The sequence below is a fragment of the Xenopus tropicalis genome, chromosome 7 (assembly GCF_000004195.4).
Source record: "Xenopus tropicalis strain Nigerian chromosome 7, UCB_Xtro_10.0, whole genome shotgun sequence".
Classification (NCBI taxonomy): Eukaryota; Metazoa; Chordata; class Amphibia; order Anura; family Pipidae; genus Xenopus; species Xenopus tropicalis.
In genome coordinates this window covers 8,368,818-8,383,361 of record NC_030683.2, presented here as the reverse complement: position 1 = coordinate 8,383,361, position 14,544 = coordinate 8,368,818, and the positions used below count along the sequence as shown (strand labels likewise).

General features: G+C 39.8%; 1 long non-coding RNA gene across 1 annotated transcript; it reads left to right on the top strand.

Moving 5' to 3' along the window:
- The first annotated feature begins 1,776 nt into the window (after positions 1 to 1,776).
- LOC100487321 lies at positions 1,777 to 6,553 on the top strand. The gene is made up of 7 exons (XR_004223511.1): positions 1,777 to 2,158; positions 2,355 to 2,497; positions 2,587 to 2,874; positions 3,364 to 4,126; positions 4,227 to 4,650; positions 4,827 to 4,881; positions 6,386 to 6,553. It is a non-coding gene; the product is annotated as an uncharacterized LOC100487321 (long non-coding RNA).
- Positions 6,554 to 14,544: the final 7,991 nt, after the last annotated feature.

Below are 14,544 nucleotides of genomic sequence, written 5' to 3'. Positions count from 1 at the left end.
CAAAATGGCGCCGGCCTGCTGGCTCTGACTGTAAACTCCAAGACTGAAGGGACAAAAATACAGAGTTTATATAAGTTAAGTTTATTTTGCTCAACTAACCTGATAGAAAAGGATCTGGGATCATTTGTTATGGCGACAGGTCCCCTTTAATGAAGAATTCCCCATTTAAACAACCTCTCATTTTAGGCCGATCCTAATGGCTGCATCTCGGATGTGGTGAACACCAAAGTCTTCCAGATGAGACGGGCAGGTTATGAGATGAAAATCATAGCTTCGGCCAAAATAACAGAGGACGGGACAGGTGAGAGATGTAGGATAGAGGAGCTCCCAGATAATTAGGGGTAGGTGAAGCTCTAGGCCAGGGGTCCCCAACCTTTCTTACTCGGGAGCCACTGTCAAGGGGTAACATCAAGAGCGACATCCAAGGGGTTGGGGAGCGACATGTTGCCCCTGAGCCACTGGTTGGGGATCACTGATCTAGGACATGTGGTGGAGATAATACTGGGACGGTGGGTACTAAGGATTCGGCCATGGGAATGGATCTCAATGGTTTTATTCAGAATAAGCAATGGATATGTTTTTCAGTGGATGTCTTAAAACAAGTCCATGGCCACTGGGGCCGTAAATGGAGCGGCTGCAGACTTAGTTAAGAAACTAAGAAGATCTCTGTCCCTGGCAGGTGTGGAACTGACCGGTGAAGGTTCTTCTGAGATCAAGAGCACCTTGGCTAAAGTAATTTTACTAAATTACTTTAGTTTTTTTATTTTCCACCAGAAGAAAAACGTGTAAAAAAATTATGCAGTTTTTTTCTGCAGCAAAAGGGCACAAGTTTTGTTGTTTTTTTTATGCCACATAATATATAGGGATAAGCGACTCTGTCTCTTTTCAATTTGCAAAACAGCGAAAATGTTGTGCGTCAAAAAGAAATGTCACGCACGTCATTTTTCGATGTGGCGAATTTTGTCGCCCATTTCGCAAAAAAATCCGCCAATGGCGAAACGCGGGAGTTCACTGCAAATCCATGGGAAATTATTTCACCCATCACTAATGATATATCTAACCTTTATGTCCATTGGCGCTGCGTAATTATATTATGACATTATATTTCTGACATTGATTTATAATATTATTTATAATGACGAATAATTATTAGTAATATTATTATTCTTAATATTATCATTAATAGTAATATAATTTATGATATTATTGTATGTATATTTCTGACATTCCCGGTTGCTTTAGGTTCCCTATGGCAGCCAGGAATGTTGTGTTGTTGGTCAGAGCTCAGAGCCTACATTTTTATTAGTCAGATATTTGGTTTGTAACCGGCGTCTTTGTTTCCTGTCCGTTCTCCGTCGCGGAACATGAGACAGAGATGAGGGATTTTTTCCCAGAAGCCTAATTTTATTCTCTATTTGTTGCAGTTCTACAACAATCCATCATTTTTTGGATTATTTTATTTCTAAAAAATTTAAATCAAAACCTATTGAAACACTTGAAGAAGAAAAGAATGAAACGAAGACGAAAATACCCCGTATCCTGAATTGGGGTGTGATGCTAATTATAACTGCAGTCATGGTGTTTGATAGATATTTTACAGAAGGTAAGGGGCAAGGCCAGCTAAACGACTTTAGTATTCTGTGTCCTGAGCATACAATTAGCAAGCAAATTCCCTTAGAAAAAGCAGATTTCTTCTCTCTCATCTGTTTATTGCCCCGACATAGTCTTTGGCTCTTCCACTATTTCCTATTCCTTTGCTGCTTTTCCCAAAGCTCTAATTTCAGATGGGTCATTTGAATCTCTCTGCTGGCATTTACCCCCACTCATTCAACTTTTCCCTCTGTTGTTGAACTGGATCATATGTGCTATAATATAGTAAAGCTATTATTAATGTGGACCCCAAACAAAGTCCTTTGCATAAAAGTACCATTTGTATGAGATGGACTTGCTGGGGGTGAGGGTACAATCAGTATATAAGCTGGGGGGCTATTCTTCTTCACAGAGTCCTTTATAGTTTTACTATTATCTCTATGTGTAATACCGCCATGTTACTAACTTCACTTCATTGTTTGTCCTTTTATTGTATTTATAGCTGTGATGCCATTAATTGAAGAAGAATACGGCATTGATATAAAGAAGACTGCACTTGTAGATGGACGTAAGGGCACATTTCCTTGTGTTACTCAAATATCTGTGTCTTTTATTGTCTATAATGTCTTTCTCTCTGCATCAATGGAAATATAATAATATTCCATATATTTCCTTCTGCGGCACTCTCCTCTCTTTCTACTGTTTGTTCCATCTCTGGCTCTTACTAGCTATGTCTCACAATCTCATTCTTTCTTCCCCTACAGTATTTGCTCTTGGCTTCACCATTCTGGCTATAGGTCCTGTCTTTAGATATTTTGGAGATTGGTTAAGCCAGAAGACTATAATGTGTATAGGGATGACAGTTTGGACCCTGCTCACTTTTACCTTCTGTTTTGTACCCAAGCAGGTAATATTCAGCTTTCTTTCTGCTCATATTCTGTGATATTCAGATACAATATGAAACAATTAATAAGGATTATGTCCCTTTTCTTGTAGTGGTTCTGGCTCATCCTACTCCTGCGAGGATTACTGGACATAATAGCAGATATTTTCTTAAGCTGTGCTTTACCACTGATTGGACACATGTTCTCAGTGTCCAATCGAAGACTCGCCATATTTAGATTTCAGCTGTGTAGCTTTCTTTTCAGTGTATATTGTTTTCTTCTGCTTGTGCTCATTCTTTTATATTAACCCTGAATTCTTTCCATTCTCCCCTTCAGGCTAATAGCGATCTGCATAGCAGCATTAGTGGCCAACCAATTCTCCTGGCACGTGGCACGACTGGTAAGTGATATATTCAGCTGAGCGCCATAAAGCTTAGAGTAAGATATCTGTTAGCATTTAGTTCATTGGATAGATATAACTCGTCTGGCATCTATAAAATACTGTATCGTATATCACAGCACATAAATATAACTTTCAGAAAAAAAAGCAACTAACTGAAAACAATCTTCAACGTGGGCATTATAGTGACCAACTGGCTAGATTATTTTTTTTTGGTTTAGGCCTTTGAAATGCAGCAGGAACAATAGTCCCCTTTAGACTGTTTCTGGTAATATAAGTGGTCCAGATTTAGAGGGAGCAGAGTATCTGCTCAGCCATTGGCCAGTTCTTGTACTTTTACATTCAGCCAGTGTTAATCATGCAGTCGCTAACTGTCAATTGTCTTTACTATTTTTATATTGATATTGCAAAGTAATGTCTTTTCATTTTTTTGATGAATGAGAAATAAAACTTATTCATGTGCCACTAATGTCACCTTTCCTCTTTCAGGTTTATTATGATAGGTTCCCTTAGTGTGGACTTTATTCACAGAACCAGGAATGAGACGGGGAAACAATGGCCCCTTTTCTTGTCTCAGAATTACTACAGTGACTTGTAAGTTTTATTTTCATATTCTCTTTGGATTTATCAAAACTTCTGTATATTATTAATTATAATACTACTAAATATGTGTTAATAAATCTTCAACATATTTGTAACTTATATTTATATTATATTATGCTATTAGTAACCTAGCACTGGTTTTCCTGGCAGTAGAACATACACAAGGAATCTAGATATAATATTGTGCAACACAGAAGTCTGCAGTTTGTACTCAACACCCTTGTCTTTCTTTCCCCTAGTATGATCTACTCAGCAATCAAATGTGCAGCGGATGTACTCGGCATGCTGTTAGGGATGGAAATCAGCAAGCTATTGAGCAAAGAGCCTCACAGTGCAGATCCATGGGTCTGCACCGTAGGACTCTTTGCCTTTACACCCGTCTTCAATTTATCTGTTCTGCTAATGATAATGTAATGCCATCACTGGCAGTCATCTATCAGGCTCCTTTGGTCCCTCAGTGACTAAGTAATGCAATTCCTGTAATATCTGCCTTTGTGCTGTTCCTTGTGAAGCAATCCCTACCCTCATGGACTCTTTTCTCTCCCCCCAGTCTGTAATACGGCCAAAATTCTACACAATTGCTGGACAGCTACAGGCCTTCCTGACGCGGTTGATTGCAGGTGTAGGTGCTCCATTTATTATTGAATATGTAAGTACAATCTGTTCTGATTTATTTTAGAAATTTAAAATGTGTCAGAACTCTATAAATAAAGAATAGTTATAATTACTCTATCTTTTCTATCTGACAGATATCTGTTAAGATCCAGGAGTCGAATTCTGAGAAGACTTCCTTTGAATGCATGCAATTTGCCCTAATGTTTTTACCAGTAGTGGCAGTGATTGGAGGAACCTGCTTCCTATATTTAAATTTGAGCTTCAAAAAGGATCGGGAATCAGTGGACAAGAACGCTACCCCAAGACAATCTGATATGGAGAAAAGCTTGTTAAAGATACAAGGGGGTATAGGGAGATACAGGGGACAGAGGGGGGGGAGCTGGGAGAGGGTGGATGGAGTGAGGGAGCTGTGAGAGGGATGTCTACCGTTGCTATCTTACCTTCTTTCTTTTCAGGTACAAAGAGAACCCATTTCTTTGCCAGTGAGTCTTGAGATGGGCAACAGAGTGCAGAATTTCCAGCCGCAGTCTATATATGTCTATGACTACTATGACCAAGGTAAAGCTACCTGTGGTTATACAGTTATGAATAGTTACAGTGTAGTTGAGGCTGAAAAGGGACATTTCTTTAGCTGTCTCTTGTTTGTGCTGTATAGAAAAAAAATGAGAGTAATGTGATGAAAAGCACTCACTCCCTTCAGGTCTTTTCATGTGTTTTTCTGATCTCTCTTACAGATGAGAATGCAGTTGTAGAAGTCAGACATCCATGCTCTCTCTAGTCACCTTGCAGGTAATGTTATGGCAGCCACTCTTGACTCAAACCATTGTCCCTATGAGGATAAGATCTCCCACCACAACAAATCTTACTAAATGCAATGACCTTATTTCTTTGGAGAAGAAGGCCTGAATGAAGCGATTTGAGTGTGTAGGCCCTAGACTGTAGGGCATCAGTGCCAGTGTAGAAGCTTTAAATAACTACTAATAATCACAGAGCAGATGGTCCTTGCAGTCCCAAAGTACCATGGCAGTATTTCTGCTCTCTGTGCTCATGAAAGAGCATTACAGGCTGTCTTATCGGCAATTTCTCTTGCTCCATAAGGCTAAATCTTCAACCATTAAAGAAACATCCACAATAACAGCAACGTTTCAGGTCACATAAGACCTTTTATCAAGCTTGATAAAAGGTCTTATGTGACCTGAAACGTTGCTGCTATTGTTGTTTGCCCCAAAAAATTTTGCAATAAAGGCATTTTAATCTACAAAGACAAGAGGTGCTGTTCCTGTTCTTCTGTACCAGGATATGCCGATGGAAAGTGGCCATTGGGGAACCTGCACTACTTCTAACTAATCACAAGGCTTGGTGCTGACTACTACTCTCCTCTTCCATTTAAACCCAGGGGTAAATAATACATGACTAACAATTTGGATTCATCAAAGTTGATCAGCTCCTTTAGTATTGGAATGATGTTTTATGAATCTTATAGTGATTGATCTTCAAAGAATCCTTTCATTTGATATACATCAAAATATTTATCAGGGCCTTCTATGGGATTCAAAATCCTACAGCCTTTTTCTAGTTTCAGATAACAAATCTTGAAGGTTCTGGCCATGATAAATTTCAGTTTAATCGATATTTATTGAATCAATAGAAATTGATTGCACCATTCCAGATAAATCTGCCCCAAGGTCCTAAGGTCATATTGGTCCATGACAGAATCAGACTGGGTTGTTTGGGGTACACCGGGTACCTGAGTCTAGAGCCCGCCACCTAAGGGCCCACTACCACCGCCATAATCGCTACTTATGACACTGTTAACAATTAAGATGGTCGTCGATTCTACTGTGGGGAGTGGTGGTGGCTGAGGGCAGCTGGCTTGCAGGCAGGTGGCATGGCCCAACAGGGTTGGAGCTTACCGGGATTTTTCCCAGTGTCCCGGGGGGCCAGTCCGACCCTGGTCCATGATATCAACTTTGTGACACTGTGTTGAGAAGCAGGATTAAATATGTTCTGGTATTTAGTCTGATGTGTCTTTACAAAGGGATGCAGAAACAATAAAAAAGTATGAGGAAGATGCGGTGCAGCAGTAGCAGTAATGCTTAGTAGAAGTGAGCCATAGAGGCAAAGATTAAAGCCCCGTAAAAGTTCCTTCAGAGCAGAAGAATCAGTCACAGGTCCCTGGAGTTGGGGCAGTTATAAATTACAGAACCAATAACCTTTACAAACAGATATATAGTGGCACATTAGTGACATAATGTTATCTTCTGACTCTAACACCCTGTTTGACTATTTACAGCAGTGGCTAGCGAATGCCTGGTCCGTCAATCATCAATGAAAGAAACATTGGTTTTTCTGCAGTTTACTTGCCGTGACACCACTACAGCACCTAGAACATTGCTCATCTACTCACCCTTTCAGCTTAAAGATTTTTTTAAGGAATAAATAACTGATATTTTCCTCTCTATTTTTTGTCTGAAATAAATATAACTAACTGTTTTGGGGGGAATGGAGATCTAAAGAATGGATATTGCTCTAGTAATGGGTGGGTCAAAAGAAATTAAAAAATACTATATCTAACCTTACCGTATATTTTAATGTCTCATTAAGTCTTGACACATGTCCGCCTTAGCCATTTAGGCAAGATATGTTTGTAGTCCAGTTACAGCCAACTAAAGGCTTGCTGGTCATGAGGTTTGTGGTCAACTGACTGGTCTGTATTATAAAAAGCACAAACATACTATTATATGGTCTCCTCAAGGACCACTTTGAAGAACTGGTGGGCCCAGAGCAAAGACGCACAGCTACCCTAAGAAATTAATGCCAATACTACCCACAAGCAGATGAGCTTGTGACAGATAATGAAGTAAGCAACCAGGAGATCTCCTCATTTGTCGTTATTAGTGGGAGCAAACAAGGAGAACCCACTTCTATATAAGACACCACTAGAAAGAAACATCTTAATTAAAGAAGGAAAGGCTGGATCACTAGGGGGTGCCAAATGTAAGGCACCCACAAGTCATTGTGACCTAAATTATGATTGTGAATGGAGCCATCAAGAAGCAGAACTAAAAGAAGTTATAGGAGAAAGGGCAAATATCCAGAGGGGTCGGTAGCCGCATAAGCAAAGTAGAAGTAATGTGACATCTTATAGATACCATGGAAGATTCACAGGGAACTATGATCTAGAGATTACATAGGAGGATACTGTACAATATTCCCTTGATTATCCTGTGGCTTATCCAGGCAGTTGTTACTATATTTTGATCACTGGTTTCCTTATTACAAAATTCTAAAGGTTTTGATGGGCTGCCATCATCATCCATTGAAACAACATTCCTTTAGGTAAACGGGAAAGAAGCAAGCCTAGTTGCAAGGGGAATTATTGATATCAGTATTTTCTAAACTTTTGCACTAGATATTCAGTGGGTGGGTGGCAAGGACTTGTGGGTCAGGGTGGTCATAACCCTTGGTTACACTGTTGTGGGTCTCACCACTACAGCACTGAGAACATTCCCCAATTGGACACCAACTTTTCCTGAAGGATCACCAGTCCTCTGAGATTTAGGTCAACTCACTCATCTGTAAAATAGGAAGATGAAGATTCTATTAACAGGTCTACTAGAAATAATTAAGGTGAAAAATGGGAGAACAGTGCAGGCTATATGAACAGCTTATGGATAGCACTGTTGTTATAGCTTGTAAATTGGGGAAATAATTTGCAGGGCATTATACAGACCAGTTGGGCAAAGCAATACATTATCTCTATGGCTTTTGTCCTAGAAAAGGGACTCTGTTTATTTTGTGGTCCACTGGATTGCACTTATGTTAGGATCGTACTTCGGAGTCTGTGGGAACAAGAGGAGCTGAATCGCGTGATGTTGAACCAAGAGGAACATTCAATCAGTCAAAGAAGGAAAAATCACACCTAGTGGTCAGAAGTGAGATTGCAGTTAAACAGGGAATGATATGTAATTTTCTGTATAACATATTCATTGCTCTCCAGTCTCTGTGTATTATAAATGTCAGCGCTGGGTTTTTAGCAGAAAGGTGGCACTTCAAAAGAACTTGTGGTTCAGAATCTTTTGGAATGGTCTCTCTCTATTTACTTTGCAAGGAGAGTATAACTTATAGTTAATAGAAATACAATGTTTGTTTTGTATAAATCACTCCCTTGAAGGTGCCAGCTACCTTCCCACTGACTCCCCGTCTCTTGCACCAGCAGCCTTTTCCCACAGCACTGGGTAACATGGTTACATATATATAGAAACAGTCACCCCACTATAGTTCCAGGGGTACCCAGGGCACAAATAAGCACTCACCCCAAATCCCCCCCTAACTGGCCTTCAGGCTGGGCCCCCTTAGCCCATAACAAGGTTACAGATATATAGAAACATTGGGGTAACAGTTACCCCGCTATAGTTCCAGGGGTACCCAGGGCACAAATAAGCACTCACCCCAAATCCCCCCCTAACTGGCCTTCAGGCTGGGCCCCCTTAGCCCATAACAAGGTTACAGATATATAGAAACATTGGGGTAACAGTTACCCCGCTATAGTTCCAGGGGTACCCAGGGCACAAATAAGCACTCACCCCAAATCCCCACCTAACTGGCCTTCAGGCTGGGCCCCCTTAGCCCATAACAAGGTTACAGATATATAGAAACATTGGGGTAACAGTCACCCCGCTATAGTTCCAGGGGTACCCAGGGCACAAATAAGCACTCACCCCAAATCCCCCCCTAACTGGCCTTCAGGCTGGGCCTCCTTAGCCCATAACAAGGTTACAGATATATAGAAACATTGGGGTAACAGTCACCCCGCTATAGTTCCAGGGGTACCCAGGGCACAAATAAGCACTCACCCCAAATCCCCCCCTAACTGGCCTTCAGGCTGGGCCTCCTTAGCCCATAACAAGGTTACAGATATATAGAAACATTGGGGTAACAGGCACCCGCTATAGTTCCAGGGGCCCCCTTAGCCCATACTCACAGGAGTCTATAGGAAACACTAGGCGCCTATTTATTATGCTGTGTAAACACATCGCCTGACGTAATTTCTTTACGTGTTTATCCCACCAGACCTTACGTAAAGTAATGGCATAAAACTTGGGGTTTGGATGGTGAAATTTGCCAATTGTTTTACACAGCTTTTTACACTTTTTGACAATTTTGTTTTACACAGACTAATAGGCCCCTAAGATGCAGAAACAATTCCTGGAATCTGCACGTTTGCTCCAAACGAACCCCCCAGTCCTGCTTTGCCCCCACAGAGGGACGGCTTTACATATTAGAAATCACATTTTTCTATGAGGCAGGTCTGGACTTCATGTCACAGAGACCTGCCCATGGTACAATAAATCTGTGTGACACAGCCCTAACAATGAGACTAATAAATATATCTGAGGGAAAATGTATTTCCAGCCCCCCCCCCCCATTGTCTCCAATGCTGCTGTATGCAACTTATAGTGATCTGTACAGTGTGAGGGGATATAAATCTTACAGAGTAAAGGACTCACCCAAACTCTGTACTTCAGTAGGGGGGGCAAGAGACATGCCAGGGGTGTAACTGGGTGGGTTATGAGGTATTTATTTTGGAGGTGCCTGACAAATTGGCACCCCCCCCCCTTCCACTAAGTGGTTTAGGCTTTTTATCACCTGTAACAATGCGCTACAGTTACGGTCCAATGCTCCAGTTCAGCCTGCCCTCCCATGCCAGGCAATATGATACAGGCTCACTGTTTAGTGGCGCTCATTGCTGGGTGATACCAAGTCACTCTCAGGTGTTTCATACAGACACTGACAGGGGGGGGGTCACCTGACTCCTATGCGCTAATCCCCATAAAGGTCACTGGATTTCTCCCTGTATCTCTCCCTGGCCATTTAGTTGGCACTGGAGGGAGCGGTTGGGTTTTGTTATCACTCGGAGCAGGATTTGGCTCCCGGCAGCTCCTGACTGACTGGCGGCCCCGCCCCCCCGGCAGGTGAATAAAGGCAGGAAGTGTGGGCAGGGCAGGTACAGTGTGTCAGGTACAGAGCTGAGGGGCAGCCGTGATGCACAGTGTCCCAGTGTCTCCCAGGGGGGGGCTCCTCCTGTGCCTTCTGGGCATCATCGCTGGAGGGGCAGCTAAGCAGTAAGTGCAACATTAATTACCCACAGTAATACAGCAACTCCTCAACTCTCACTATAAAGTGTATTCTCCATTTCCCTTCTGTACCCTCTGCTCTCTCCCATTTATATTATATATACCCACTGCTCTGTCCCATTTATATTATATATACCCACTGCTCTGTCCCATTTATATTATATATACCCACTGCTCTGTCCCATTTATATTATATATACCCACTGCTCAGTCCCATTTATATTATATATACCCACTGCTCTGTCCCATTTATATTATATACCCACTGCTCTGTCCCATTTATATTATATACCCACTGCTCTGTCCCATTTATATTATATATACCCACTGCTCTGTCCCATTTATATTATATATACCCACTGCTCTGTCCCATTTATATTATATACCCACTGCTCTGTCCCATTTATATTATATATACCCACTGCTCTGTCCCATTTATATTATATATACCCACTGCTCTGTCCCATTTATATTATATACCCACTGCTCTGTCCCATTTATATTATATATACTCACTGCTCTGTCCCATTTATATTATATACCCACTGCTCTGTCCCATTTATATTATATATACCCACTGCTCTGTCCCATTTAAATGATATACCCACTGCTCTGTCCCATTTATATTATATACCCACTACTCTGTCCCATGTATATTATATATACTCACTGCTCTGTCCCATTTATATTATATATACCCACTGCTCTGTCCCATTTATATTATATATACCCACTGCTCTGCCCCATTTATATTATATATACCCACTGCTCTGTCCCATTTATATTATATATACCCACTGCTCTGTCCCATTTATATTATATATACCCACTGCTCTGTCCCATTTATATTATATATACCCACTGCTCTGTCCCATTTATATTATATACCCACTGCTCTGTCCCATTTATATTATATACCCACTGCTCTGTCCCATTTATATTATATATACCCACTGCTCTCTCCCATTTATATTATATACCCACTGCTCTGTCCCATTTATATTATATATACCCACTGCTCTGTCCCATTTATATTATATACCCACTGCTCTGTCCCATTTATATTATATATACCCACTGCTCTGTCCCATTTATATTATATATACCCACTGCTCTGTCCCATTTATATTATATACCCACTGCTCTGTCCCATTTATATTATATACCTCATTAACCCTGCTCTGTCCCATTTATATTATATATACCCACTGCTCTGTCCCATTTATATTATAATATACCCACTGCTCTGTCCCATTTATATTATATATACCCACTGCTCTGTCCCATTTATATTATATATACCCACTGCTCTGTCCCATTTATATTAATATACCCACTGCTCTGTCCCATTTATATATATATACCCACTGCTCTGTCCCATTTATATTATATACCCACTGCTCTGTCCCATTTATATTATATATACCCACTGCTCTGTCCCATTTATATTATATACCCACTGCTCTGTCCCATTTATATTATATATACCCACTGCTCTGTCCCCATTTATATTATATACCCACTGCTCTGTCCCATTTATATTATATACCACTGCTCTGTCCCATTTATATTATATACCCACTGCTCTGTCCCATTTATATTATATATACCCACTGCTCTGTCCCATTTATATTATATACCCACTGCTCTGTCCCATTTATATTATATATACCCACTGCTCTGTCCCATTTATATTATATACCCACTGCTCTGTCCCATTTATATTATATATACCCACTGCTCTGTCCCATTTATATTATATACCCACTGCTCTGTCCCATTTATATTATATACCCACTGCTCTGTCCCATTTATATTATATACCCACTGCTCTGTCCCATTTATATTATATATACCCACTGCTCTGTCCCATTTATATTATATACCCACTGCTCTGTCCCATTTATATTATATATACCCACTGCTCTGTCCCATTTATATTATATATACCCACTGCTCTGTCCCATTTATATTATATATACCCACTGCTCTGTCCCATTTATATTATATACCCACTGCTCTGTCCCATTTATATTATATATACCCACTGCTCTGTCCCATTTATATTATATACCCACTGCTCTGTCCCATTTATATTATATATACCCACTGCTCTGTCCCATTTATATTATATACCCACTGCTCTGTCCCATTTATATTATATATACCCACTGCTCTGTCCCATTTATATTATATACCCACTGCTCTGTCCCATTTATATTATATACCCACTGCTCTGTCCCATTTATATTATATACCCACTGCTCTGTCCCATTTATATTATATATACCCACTGCTCTGTCCCATTTATATTATATATACCCACTGCTCTGTCCCATTTATATTATATATACCCACTGCTCTGTCCCATTTATATTATATACCCACTGCTCTGTCCCATTTATATTATATATACCCACTGCTCTGTCCCATTTATATATATACCCACTGCTCTGTCCCATTTATATTATATATACCCACTGCTCTGTCCCATTTATATTATATACCCACTGCTCTGTCCCATTTATATTATATATACCCACTGCTCTGTCCCATTTATATTATATATACCCACTGCTCTGTCCCATTTATATTATATATACCCACTGCTCTGTCCCATTTATATTATATACCCACTGCTCTGTCCCATTTATATTATATATACCCACTGCTCTGTCCCATTTATATTATATATATATATACCCACTGCTCTGTCCCATTTATATTATATATACCCACTGCTCTCTCCCATTTATATTATATATACCCACTGCTCTGTCCCATTTATATTATATACCCACTGCTCTGTCCCATTTATATTATATACCCACTGCTCTGTCCCATTTATATTATATATACCCACTGCTCTGTCCCATTTATATTATATATACCCACTGCTCTGTCCCATTTATATGATATACCCACTGCTCTGTCCCATTTATATTATATACCCACTACTCTGTCCCATTTATATTATATATACCCACTGCTCTGTCCCATTTATATTATATATACCCACTGCTCTGTCCCATTTATATTATATATACCCACTGCTCTGTCCCATTTATATTATATATACCCACTGCTCTGTCCCATTTATATTATATATACCCACTGCTCTGTCCCATTTATATTATATATACCCACTGCTCTGTCCCATTTATATTATATATACCCACTGCTCTGTCCCATTTATATTATATATACCCACTGCTCTGTCCCATTTATATTATATAACCCACTGCTCTGTCCCATTTATATTATATACCCACTGCTTGCCATTTATATATACCACTGCTCTGTCCCATTTATATTATATATAACCCACTGCTCTGTCCCATTTATATTATACCACTGCTGTCCATTATATATATACCCACTGCTCTGTCCCATTTATATTATATATACCCACTGCTCTGTCCCATTTATATTATATATACCCACTGCTCTGTCCCATTTATATTATATACCCACTGCTCTGTCCCATTTATATTATATATACCCACTGCTCTGTCCCATTTATATTATATACCCACTGCTCTGTCCCATTTATATTATATACCCACTGCTCTGTCCCATTTATATTATATACCCACTGCTCTGTCCCATTTATATTATATATACCCACTGCTCTGTCCCATTTATATTATATACCCACTGCTCTGTCCCATTATATTATATATACCCACTGCTCTGTCCCATTATATATATATACCCACTGCTCTGTCCCATTTATATTATATATACCCACTGCTCTGTCCCATTTATATTATATATACCCACTGCTCACTCCCATTTATATTATATACCCACTGCTCTGTCCCATTTATATTATATATACCCACTGCTCTGTCCCATTTATATTATATACCCACTGCTCTGTCCCATTTATATTATATACCCACTGCTCTGTCCCATTTATATTATATACCCACTGCTCTGTCCCATTTATATATACTTTATATATACCCACTGCTCTGTCCCATTTATATTATATACCCACTGCTCTGTCCCATTTATATTATATATACCCACTGCTCTGTCCCATTTATATTATATATACCCACTGCTCTGTCCCATTTATATTATATATACCCACTGCTCTGTCCCATTTATATTATATATACCCACTGCTCTGTCCCATTTATATTATATATACCCACTGCTCTGTCCCATTTATATTATATACCCACTGCTCTGTCCCATTTATATTATATATACCCACTGCTCTGTCCCATTTATATTATATACCCACTGCTCTGTCCCATTTATATTATATACCCACTGCTCTGTCCCATTTATATTATATACCCAC